The sequence below is a fragment of the Schistocerca serialis genome, chromosome 2, assembly GCF_023864345.2.
Source record: "Schistocerca serialis cubense isolate TAMUIC-IGC-003099 chromosome 2, iqSchSeri2.2, whole genome shotgun sequence".
NCBI lineage: Eukaryota > Metazoa > Arthropoda > Insecta > Orthoptera > Acrididae > Schistocerca > Schistocerca serialis.
This window is the reverse complement of record NC_064639.1, coordinates 832,707,168-832,719,283: the sequence shown is the minus strand read 5'-3', so window position 1 is coordinate 832,719,283 and position 12,116 is coordinate 832,707,168. Positions and strand designations below refer to the sequence as shown.

The 12,116-nt window shown below is 42.4% G+C and overlaps 1 pseudogene; it reads left to right on the top strand.

Annotated features, from left to right (window-relative positions):
• The first annotated feature begins 5,832 nt into the window (after positions 1 to 5,832).
• LOC126459698 (5S ribosomal RNA) lies at positions 5,833 to 5,950 on the top strand (annotated as a pseudogene).
• Positions 5,951 to 12,116: the final 6,166 nt, after the last annotated feature.

Sequence of the window (12,116 nt, the reverse complement as noted above, 5' to 3'; positions counted from 1 at the left end):
TTCGGCTGCTAAGAGATCATTTTCAGCCGTTTATTTCATGTATGACAATGCCCCATGTCAAAAGCAAAACTGTTCCCGATTACTTCGAAGAATATTCTGAGCAATTCGAGCGAATGATTTGGCCACCCATATGCCCAGACATGAATTCCATCTAACATTTACGGGACATAATCGAGATGTCAATTCTTGCACAAAATCCTGCACCGACAACACTTTCACAATTATGACCGTTTTAGAGACAGCCCGGGACTTCCAGTGACTTTCCATGTTGAGCTGCTGTAGAGCGCCGGGCAAAGGGAGATCCGTCGCGGTATTAGGAGGCATCCCATAACTTTTGTCGTACTTGTTAATGCATGCCGATGAAGCAAATGTGGTACTAGAATAATTTGGGACGACTCTTTCAATATCATTTTGTTTCTAACGGGAAACACACCGACGCTCCCCGTTGATAGTGGGCGTCACGTGAAAGGCATAGAAAAGTATTTGCTTAGGCTGACTCCAGGTACATAACTTTATTAGAAAGAAAAGAGAGTTCAGTCTTACATATTAAAGATATTTAGAGACTGCGGAAATAGTCCCAAGCTGGACTAATACGTTCAGAGAGACGCTGTTAATGTCAATGTTTGTGGCTATAGCCATGAAATAAGAATTAGATGGAGCCACTATTTTACGTCACAAATGAGCGCTGTCACACTTCCTCAAATTTTTGGCCATCAGAAATGTATGGTCAAAGTTATAACTGATAATGAGACTGGATAGCGCGAAATAAAACAAGTCTGAAAAGCGGCTATGGAAAGATTCATTACTGCTCTCTGAAACACGAATTATACAGTGGCGATATATTGGCTTGAAGCTTTTAAAAAAATGGCTCTGAGCACTATGGGACTTAACTTCTGAGGTCATCAGTTCCCTAGAACTTAGAACTACTTAAACCTAACTAACCTAAGGACATCACACACATGCATGCCCAAGGCAGGATTCGAACCTGCGACCGTAGCAGTCGCGCGATTCCGGACTGAAGCGCCTAGAAGCGCTCAGCCACCGTGGCCGGCTGAAGCTTTCCGTACAGTCTTAATTTTCGCTATATACCCTCAGTGGCACATCGACAAATAATCCTCATCTCAAAAAATGTTCAAATGTGTATGAAATCTTATGGGACTTAACTGCTAAGGTCATCAGTCTCTAAGCTTACACACTACTGAACCAAAATTATCCTAAGGACAGACACACACACCCATGCCCGAGGGATGACTCGAACCTCCGCCGGGACCAGCCGACCCTCATCCCACTTCAGATTAGTGTTGATGATACTGTAATATACCTCCCATGGCCGCATGCTGCCGAAACACGTCGTGCTAATTAACATCATAAATTGTGACTGAAGCAGCAAAGCTTATTTCATACAAATAATTGAATCGTTTTAAAAAGACATCATTTTTTATTTTTGGCTGTGTTTGCTACCATGAGTGAGGTGTGACGGTAGAGAGGGATCAAACCGGTAAATGAGTGCCGGTGGCGTAGCACCGAGAAATACGATGTCGATATTACCTCCTGGATAAGGAGTTTTAGTACGTAAACGGAACTCTTGTTATTCATTACCATTAAAAATATAAAATAATTGTTGATAAATACAAAGCGATTTTTACTGACCAATTCGATAAAATAATTTGATTACAGGCTAGTGCTGGGAACGAAAAAGTCGGGACTCAAATATCCGTTTATAAAGGTGCTTTCACAGAGGGGAAACTGAGGAATTTTAAGATCGAGGTGTTGAATATTTCACTCCGTACACTAGTTATAGCACAATCTGACATGCACAAGTTGCATCATTAATGAAAAGTTGACAGGAAATCTTTATGGTAAGTGTAACTGTAAGGTAGTATTTGGCAGACTGTCTACAGATTTGGTTTAGGGACCGTTTATACTCCCTGGTAAACTGTTGGACAAAATGTTAGGACCTAAAGGGACACTACCTCAAAAAATAAGTGTATTTTATTACCTAATATTTCTCTCCTAGAACTCATTTCTTAGTCGATAACATGGCTTGAATAAACGTAGAGAATATTTTCATAGTAAGCCTTAAAAACAAACCATTCAAAGCGGTATCAGTGGTATTCTTCGACACTGTGATTCACAGAGCATTTCGACATTGCATATCAGAATTTCCGCTCAACAAAGCCATGCAAATGCAGGACAGATTCCTTCCGGAATCCTTTTTTTTTTTTTCGTTCAACTGACTGTCAACGAGCTCACCTCACAACTCACAAAAGACAGTCACCCACTAGAAGCATCACACTATTGCCATGTGGTATGTAACAAAGCCAGTAGCCATGACGATGGACACAGTTCGCCGGGGAAGAGAGTGCACGAGTTTCTTCAGGCACACCATACTCAGCTGAAGCAACCCGTTGATGATTACATCCTACAGAGCTACTACACTACGGAGATCTTGAGTGATACGTTTGATCCATTGTTCAAGACACCCCCATACATTTTCTACGGTATTAAGATGAGGTGATTTAGCGTTCCACTCGGGTTGTTGCCTGAGTGGTGTTCGTACGGGGAACATACGACCGCAGGTCCGTGAGTACAAGTCTTGTCATCTTGAAGGACAGAAGTGTCCACGGCATACTCTTCAAGAAGCTGTAGAAGAAAGTACAACGCTAGATCACCAATTAAGCTGAAATAAGCATCACAGTTAACGTTCGTGTGGGCGAGCGGTTCTAGGCACTTCAGTCCGGAACCGTGCTGCTGCTACGGTCGCAGGTTCGAATCCTGTCTCGGGCATGGGTGCGTGTGATGTCCTTAGGTTAGTTAGGTTTAAGTAGTTCTAAGTCTAGGGGACTGATGACCTCAGAAGTTAAGTCCCTTGGCGCTTAAAGCCATTTGAACCATTTAATCTTCGTGGTGGCCTGGTCGAAACCATATTCTTACGACTATTGTCCACGTTACATAGCTGACAGTAGTACACTATTTTTTTTTTTGTAGGCTTTAAGAAACCATTTATTTGCAGATAAGAGCGCAGTTTACTTTGTTTCCAGTTTTGCTATTTCACCTACGTGTAGTGAATGTACAGCGCTGTAGTACGTACGGAGTAAGGAGCGAGCGGTAGTTTCCCTTGCTGGCTACAAGAGACCGTTGACCATCTGGCGCTTTCAGAGTCGGTGGGATGAGGTGTCGATGCAGAAATCGCTCGTGGCGTCAACAAAGTGATACGTAGGGAAAGTACATTTATTCTCGTGCGAATAAAGTAATTGTTATTAATAAATATTTGCTAACGAAGGTTGCCTTTTGCCACTCAGGCATTATAAGGAGTCTACAGGTTATAAAGACTATCTTTCAGTAATCCTACAATGCCAGGAAACATTGTTATTTAAAAATAAATGAATAACTTTGGTACAGCTTAGAATGTAAGACATTATACGAACTATACCGATTGTACGCTCAAGTTACGGACCGTGCGCCATAGTTGGCAGTCGTCGATGGATGCCTTTCGATCCAGTCATACGGTAGACCATGCTCTCGTACCGTTAATAGTTAGCTTATAATTAGTGTAAAAAATATCATTTTACGGTGTTTTTTAAATAAACACGTAATAATGGCATCCCATGTAAAATTATTTGCACAAAATAAAACTTCTTCCCACTTCTTCATGTAAAACACAGTATTTTCTTTCCAGAATCCGACGGTGCTGCTACGGCTCTGCATGGGGATATAAAACTTCAAGGACATCTCCACATAACAGATAGGAAGATTTCCTTCGCGATGGCTCACTAAGTCAGTTCAAGGACGGTCTGGCTTAATTACCACAAAACGCGGGTGGGAAAGCGTGGCCAGTTATACTGTATGCCCCTTATACCACCATCTATGGACTTGCCCGGTTATTCTCAGACATTCCTCGAGATTTAGTAAGAGTGGGGGAGGGGGGGGACAGTCCACGTTGATACAGTAATAAATAGGGGAAGTTCACTCGCGGCATGCCTATGGATACGTTAAATCGCGATAGGTCCTGTCTTCCAGTCTGTCACCTTTGCACACCGACACACTTACTGCGTTAATTGTATACAACCATTGGTGTACACGCAGCACTTCACTGCCGCGACTCAGTTAGCCGTGAAGGTTCACATGACCTCTTGGTAGCAGTTCCATACTACCTACAGATCTCCGAAGCGACCAGAGTGCTCCTTTACTGGATGCCTAATATTTTACCCAGTAAGATTATGTACTCACATGTATATGATGTCAATCAGAGATAAGGACTTTACCAGGATAACTTTAAAGAAAAGTAATACTATATCAAAACCATATGGTAATTCTGCTGAGCTTAAGAAATTATAGTGTGCTGGAAAATCAGCTGAGATGTACATACAGCACGAGCACACTGATATGCCAAAGATCTCAAGGCCGATGCTAATGTTTAACAATGCATTACGGTGGACACCCAAAAAGCCTACCATCAGCCGCAAAGGCACACAGTTCTTGCAAACTTTTCGCATTTCGTACAGCCTCGTCCCAGGTTTCCAATATTTCTCTTGAAGGAGTAACTGGGCATTTAGGAATACTGCTCACTTCTGGACCGTCTGCTTAGTGGGATCATCGTCCACCTTATGACGTTTGGGATAGTAGAATATTTTGGTGCAATAAACCTCATACGACGAAAACTGTGTCATTACATTGATCAGCAGAGAGGCCGATGGAGTTAAAATTCCGGCGGGTTTTTAAAATGCGGCCCTTTCTCACTTGCATATATCGCTTTTAGTGGGCGTGACTTCAAGACTTAATACTTTTCGCAAAACTGACAACGTCGCTGCTTCCGCTCACTATCCATAATATTAAAGACATTCTTTGATGTGGTATCGAATTTTGTATTTTCCTCAGCCTCAGCCGCCCTATGCACCCACTCACACTTAATGCAGATACAACCATCTGTCTTATTCCAAAACCAGTAAGGTAAAACCATCGACATAATCAAACGTAAAGTATGAAACCATACTTCCATCGAGTGAATGTGGTACTTTCTTTAACAATGGTGACATTAGTCTTTCTTCAGTTTCGAACCATGGTGGTTAACTTACATGACGGACTTAGAGATGATGGTACCAGAACCATTGCACGGCTGCCATCCTGCAACTTTATTGCGAAAAGATTACGGCTTGAAAATCTGAAGAGGAACATTGGGCCTGTGGTGAAATGAAGATCTGAATCGGCCAGAGAAGCGTTCCAGGAAGCTCAATTAAAAGATAATAGCTAGCGAAAAGGAAGTATTCTTCGAATCCTGATTTGATTAGAAGTTTCAATGAACTGACGAGTACAGACTATGCATAGCTTTGTCTCTGCATCAATAGGATTTACGTTCCGATAACTGCTTCAGGGCGATAGATATCAGAGAAACCGATGATGAACAGTCACTTCCGATCTGGTGAAAAAGCAAATATATGCCTCAACAGAGATTGTATAATAAAAAGAATTTATTACCATAAAGGTCAGGTAACTGATAAAGAGCGAAAGATTAAATGTTTGTATTATAATCGAAGGAACCTGACCGATTTTGGAATTGCCAGATAACAATGTCTTGAGTTAATATGAGTAAATAAATTTTCATCTTCGAATACAGTAATACGAGCTCAGTATCTAGTGAAGTAAGATAAGCATTAAACGTTGTCGACTGACATTTTCACGCCAAAAATTAATGATGAGATGAATCTTGATTCGTAAGGCCAATGATCGGAGGAAAAGGGACAGCACGTCATGGCCTGAGGATGGACGTCGTTCAGTCTAATTCTCACCTAAAACTTGAAGTCAGATGTTTTACAGGAAGTGTGTTATTTTACAGCCAACGGCCTTGCCGCAGTGGTAACATCGGTTTCCGTCAGATCACCGAAGTTAAGCGCTATCGGGCTGGGCTAGCACTAGGATGGGTGACCATCTGGTCTGCCGAGCGCTGTTGGCAAGCCGGAGTGAGGCAAACTGAGGAGGTACTTGATTGAGAATTAGTGGCTTTGGTCTTGAAAACAGACATACGGCCGGGAGAACGATATGCTGACCACAAGCCCCTCCATATCCGCATCCGGTGACGGCTGTGTGCTGAGGATGACACGGTGGCCGGTCGGAACCGCTAGGTCCGCCAGGGTCTGTGGACGGATTTTACGCTTTTAAGTGTTATTTTACAAGATTTTCGCAACGTCAACGTTGAAGTAATTAGAGGTAGAACATATTCCAGAAAACTACTGATTCTAAGGAAAGAAATCAGTATCTGAGTGATTTAATAAACAACAGAAAACAAATAGAGAATTCAGATTAAAAATGAAAAGAAAAACACCAGCCACTCCCAATTTATTGGTCATTTTTTCCTCAATTGTGGAATGCTATTAGGTTAACATATTTGACTTCAGTTTTTCTAATAATTACATAAATTTTAGCTCCTTTTCCATGGTTAAGAAGATAATAAATTGTGTGACTTATTTTGAAAAAGCATTCGGCTTATCGTCCCGGTGAAGTGCAGAAATCGAAAGTATGCGTTTATAATCTACGTACATCCGAGTTTTTCTCAAACACACACAGACACACACACACACACACACACACACACAAACACACAAAATTATACACGTGCGCGTACTTGGGAGTGTTTAGGAGTGAGTGGGCGAGCTTCTTGTAAACTGATGATTCATACCTAAAAGGCAAAATATTATGACCACTGTCCACCGCGAGACTGAACACCGTTTGGTGGCTATGCGAACACGCAACGCGGTAAGAAAAGTGTTTAAATACATGTGGTCTCTGTACTTTCGGACATGTCCATTTTTCCATTGCGGATGCACATCAAGCCCGATTTCTTGCGAGAATCTGAAATGGCAAGTGAGGGTTTGATGGTTAGGTGACACTACGCAAGTAGTGCGTAACACTTTGGGAATATGGGTCAGATGTGAGGCGTACTGATATGGCTGAGGCGGTTATGGTGACCGCTCGTGTTACACAGGACATCCGGATTCGAGACCTGGTCCGACATAGATTTTCAATTGTTACCATTGATTCATTTCAACTCCCTAATGTGGTTAATGTGACTGAAAATCTTTGAGAGTGTATAAGCTGAGCCGACACATATGAGGAATCTCTCTAGTGACGTTACGGACTGAAAATGAGGAAATTCACTGATGCAAACTACTTTGACAAAGGACAGATTGTTTTGGCCAGGCGGATGGGAAACGGCGGATCTGGTCATCTGTTCGCGTGCTATAGTTGTGAGCATCTATGCAAACTGTTTGATGGACGGTGAAACCATAAGTAGGCAACAAGGTGTGGGACATCCGCACCTCATCAGACAACGTGGAGGTCAGAGGTCTGCCCCCTCTGTGAAGTGGGATAGGCGGCGATTTGTGTTAATAGGACGAAAGAGTGCAGTGCTCTTGCAGGAACAAGTTTTTCGGATCTTAGCGCACATTGTTGAACATTGGGTTCCGCAGCAGACGACACCAAAGACATCTTCAGTTACGATTGGAGAGGGTACGATATCAAAGAGATTGGACAGTGGATCAATGAAAACTCGTCGTCTTGTCTGATGAATCACGTTTCGCATTACACCTGGTATACTGTAGTTGGTCAGTCCGTATACGGAACGTCTGCTCGAAATATTGCTGCGCGCCACGGGCGCAGGCTCGTGGAGGTTGTATTATATTATGATGATATTCAGTGGGCATACATCGCACCGGTGGCATTAATCAAAGACACCATAGCAGTCGTGCACTACATTGACATTATTACGGAGCAGCTGAGTGCCTTTCATTATGCATGTCTTCCCCGACGGCGAAGCCACCTTCCCAAGACAGAACCGTGCTGCATTGGTTGAAGGAGAGTGATACTGTACTCTTTTTGATTTACTGGCCGCTTGATCTGAATGCGATGGACACATTTGGGATGCTATAGGGCGCCATTTCTGTGCCTACAATTACCGGCCCATAAGTTACGTAGACATCTGGTAGCACATATCTCCAGAAACCTACCAATATTTTGCACAATCCATACCACGCAGAATCGCTGCTGTATTGCTTTCCTATGGTTGACGAAAACGCTATTAGTCAGGTGATCATAATGTTGTGGATCATCATTGTAATTACAACATTTGAACCCCATTCGTGGGCAATTTGTTCAACAAAGTCAACGGTTCGTTCTCGGTCAACTGAGCAGCACACTGTAGATGATGCTTGTACGTTAAACAACAACATAGCAATAACCACCCATTAAAGTGACGCATTTACTGTCGACAAGTGAAACCCATTTGGAAATGGCAATTAACAGATTTAGATGAAGGAGAAGACTAGGTGATGGAAATTACATGAATAGATAGACCTTCCGCTAGCAATTGGTCATAAATTTAAGGTTAATAAAAGATGTAAGGCCACAGTTCCGGCTCATCGGGTAGGATACCGTTTTAAGAGCATATGTCTCAAGCAACCGGTGAAGGTAGCAAGCGCCGATGCATTAGGCAACCCAACAGACAAGAGTGTGCTACGGATAGCACGAACAGGCGTTATTCCTCCGGTATCCACATACACCCCCCCTCAATTTGATAAGAACAAAAAGACATAAAATTTCTTTGCCATTCGTATGGGGAAGCTCTTCTCTCAGACACTTATGACACTGAAACAATAAAACTTAATTATGAAATTACGCCATAAGTAGTTTCCTGTATTTCACTTGCCAATGAGAGTGAAGAGTTACTCAGTTATACAATAAATTAATGTCATTTTATTTGTTGTATTTTTAAACGGCCAGATGTCTCAATAACTGCAATCATTGGGTTTAGCAAAACAGACTCCCTATGGATTTCGACTTATAATTTACTAGACATCCTTTAACAATGCTGTGTATGAATTTCTGACGTGCTATGTCTTTGTTCATCTTTTTGTACCAACAGGACTGTCTAGGTTGTTGCTTTACAGTGAAATGATAATAATGAACGCGGCCCTCCACGAATTCGTTTCTATGCCAAGTTAGTAGCATGTATTCCAACCTCTGTTTCCTCTACAGTTTTCACCCTCTACAGCCCCATCCAATACCATGGAAGCTATTCCGTGATGTCTTAGCAATGTCCTATCATCTTGTCCCTTCTTCTTGTCAGTGTTTTCCATACATCCTGAAACTAACTCTTTCATTTTTTTTATTAAGCACTGGCCATCAAAATTTTTCCTGACAAAGACGATTCAAACTTAACTTATTCATTTGTTACCCACAATATACAAGCCGAACGCACTCTGAGTGCTATACATTGACAACATGACTTCAAATAATTTCCAAAAAAATGGCCCTGATTTGCAATAAATCCTAACAATAATACAAATCCAAAAATTATGAAATTAATGAAATATGACACTACCTCTAACTCTGTTAATTGTCTAAACTCATTTCAGTGACGAGTCCCGTTACGTCACAGAAAATCTTCATAACACGAACTACAGCAATTACAGCAACTAGCAACAACAGCCAGCTAAATAAAAAGATTCTAACTACTATAGACTCTAACTACTAGGGGGCTTATCATTAGCAAAAGAAAGATTTCGTTGAAGAGCAAAGAATGAATGTAAAAATTCTTAGGAATGTATGTAGAAATTCTTACCTTATTCCTGTGACATCCAGTTCCAAAAATTATATAGTTGTCAATAATTCCATTACCCAAACATTGTCAACCATACATCCATTATCCTACCTTTCCTTGCATATTTTCTTATAAGAAATTTCATCTCATTTTACATTGCGTCTCCTACCAACACAGAGTCTTCACTAAGAAAACCATGTCCATACAGGTCTCTATCCACTCGCTAACTGCTAGTCCGTCCAACCACAAAATCTCTTGCCCAGGGTGCAGAGCGCTTTCAGCGATATTAACACAGTCTATAGCGTTGCCAACATACAAACAGGCTACTTACAATCCCTTTCCTGTCCCATTCTCCGGAGAACATCCTCATTCCTTACTCTCTTTATCCGCCTAATGTTCAACACTCTTCTGTAGCACCACATCTCAAAAACTTGAATTCTCTTCTTTTCCAGTTTTCTGCTCTCCATGTTTCACTACTGTACACTGTTCTTCCGGCCGATGTGGCTGAGCGGTTCTAGACGCTTCTGTCCGGAACTGCGTTGCTCCTACGGTCGCAGGTTCGAATCCTGCCTCGGGTATGGATGTGTGTGATATCCTTAGGTTAGATAGGTTTAAGTAGTTCTAAGTCTAGGGGACTGATGACCTCAGATGTTAGGTCCCATAGTGCTTATAGTCATCTGAACCATACATTTCTCTGCTCCAAAAGTACATTCTCAGAAATTTCTTTCCTGAATTAATGTCTATGTTTGATACTGGTAGACGTCTCTTTGCCTGGAATGCCCATTTTTCCAGTACTTTTTCTTGACTTCCTTGCTCCGTCTGTCATGGGTTATATTGCTGTCTAGGTAGCAGAATTCCATTACTCCAGCTATTTCCTGATCACGAATCCTAATGTTAAGATTCTCACTGTTCTCATTTCCGCTGCTTCTCACTCCTTACGTCTTTCTTCGACTTACTCTTAGCCCATGTTCTGTACTCATTAGATTGTTCATTTCATTCGGCATCCTGTAATTCTTCTTCTCATTCACAGAGGACAGGAATCTCATCAGCTAATCTCATCATTGATATCCTTTCACCTTAAATTTTAATTCCAATCTTGCCCCTTCTTTTATTTCCTTCTCAGTTACAGGCCAAATGTCCTGTGGATATGCTTTATGTGGCTTTAATACAATGTTTTCTGCATCCTCATGGCATTGATCATTGCTGATTCTACCGTCTTTAGGGACAGTTTCACATCCCAAGAGATTTCCCTGTACCTTTGTACGCTCCTCCGCCTACTTAGAAAAGACCAATGGCGGAATGAGGGTGGCTTCTTACGCCGGAAGTCTTTGGCTGCCCTTTCTGATGAGTTGTATTAAAAATTTAAGCGGTGGTGGGGTTCGAACCCGGGACGGAAGACTTGTTTCATCATTAATCAAAGACGCTGCTCCTAGACCCTTTTTTTTTCTTTTTTTCTGTTTATTTTTATTTTTTTTAATTTTTTATTTAAGTCGTCGTGCGACTTGTAGTTAAAGTCCAGTTCTTACAGGAGCTCCTGAAGTGTATCCGCCTACAGCATGCCAGCTCGTCCAAACGTGTCTTCTCATGGCGTAGGCGTGGGTTCTGGGTAGCAGATCTATTCAGTTCGGTTCGGTTTATACAGTTTTCAGCTTCTCAGGGCTTGGAAGTTCCAGCTAATAGGTGGGTCATCGAAAGTGCTCCGTAAGAAATTGGAAAAATATTGTTTATAGCGTGGGTTGCGTATCAGGACGCAGTGTCGTTCGTTGAGATAAGTCCAATATCCTAGCGTAGACTTGTCGCCAGAAGTAAAAAGATAGCGGATCGTGTGGCCACAGATCCAATTCACAGAGTTAGTTTTGGTGGAGGGGTAGAAAGTCTTATCGGGGTACAAAAGCAGGGTGGACATCCGTGTCATCCACTCCACAGTGGGTGCAGAGGGATGAATCGGCGAGATGGATGCGGTGCAGACGATCCCGGTTAACTTGTTTGCCATTCACGGTGATGTACCACGCTGATTGAACGTCTGATTCGAGAAAACGCGCGTGGATCGCCTTCCATATGTGTCGCCACACGTACTGTGGATACTTACGTTCGATGGGGTTGGACGGGTGGCACTGTTGTAACAATTCGGAGACTGTTTTCGTGAGGTACAAACGTGTAAGTGGTAAGGACCGGTAGATATAACTGAACTCCAGGAAAAATCGTTGTATGTAATAAAAGGGGGTTGGAATGGTCGATACCAGTACTGGGGCGGACAAGGAGGCCGGTGCAAAGTTGTGAAGCAGGAGACTAGTTAGGCTCTGCGGGCAACGATGCCAAAGTTTTAGTTGGGAGCTGACGTATAGTGCCTTGACACCAGTCGGCACGTGGATGAGTCCCACCCCGCCACGATCTCGTGGCAGTGCAAGGGATTCATACTGCACCTTGAATAACATCCCCGAGCTGACGAAGGAGCCGAAAGCCATCAACAGTCGTCGCGCCAGGAGATTTGGGACTGGTAGTACTTGAGCCACGTGTGGTATAC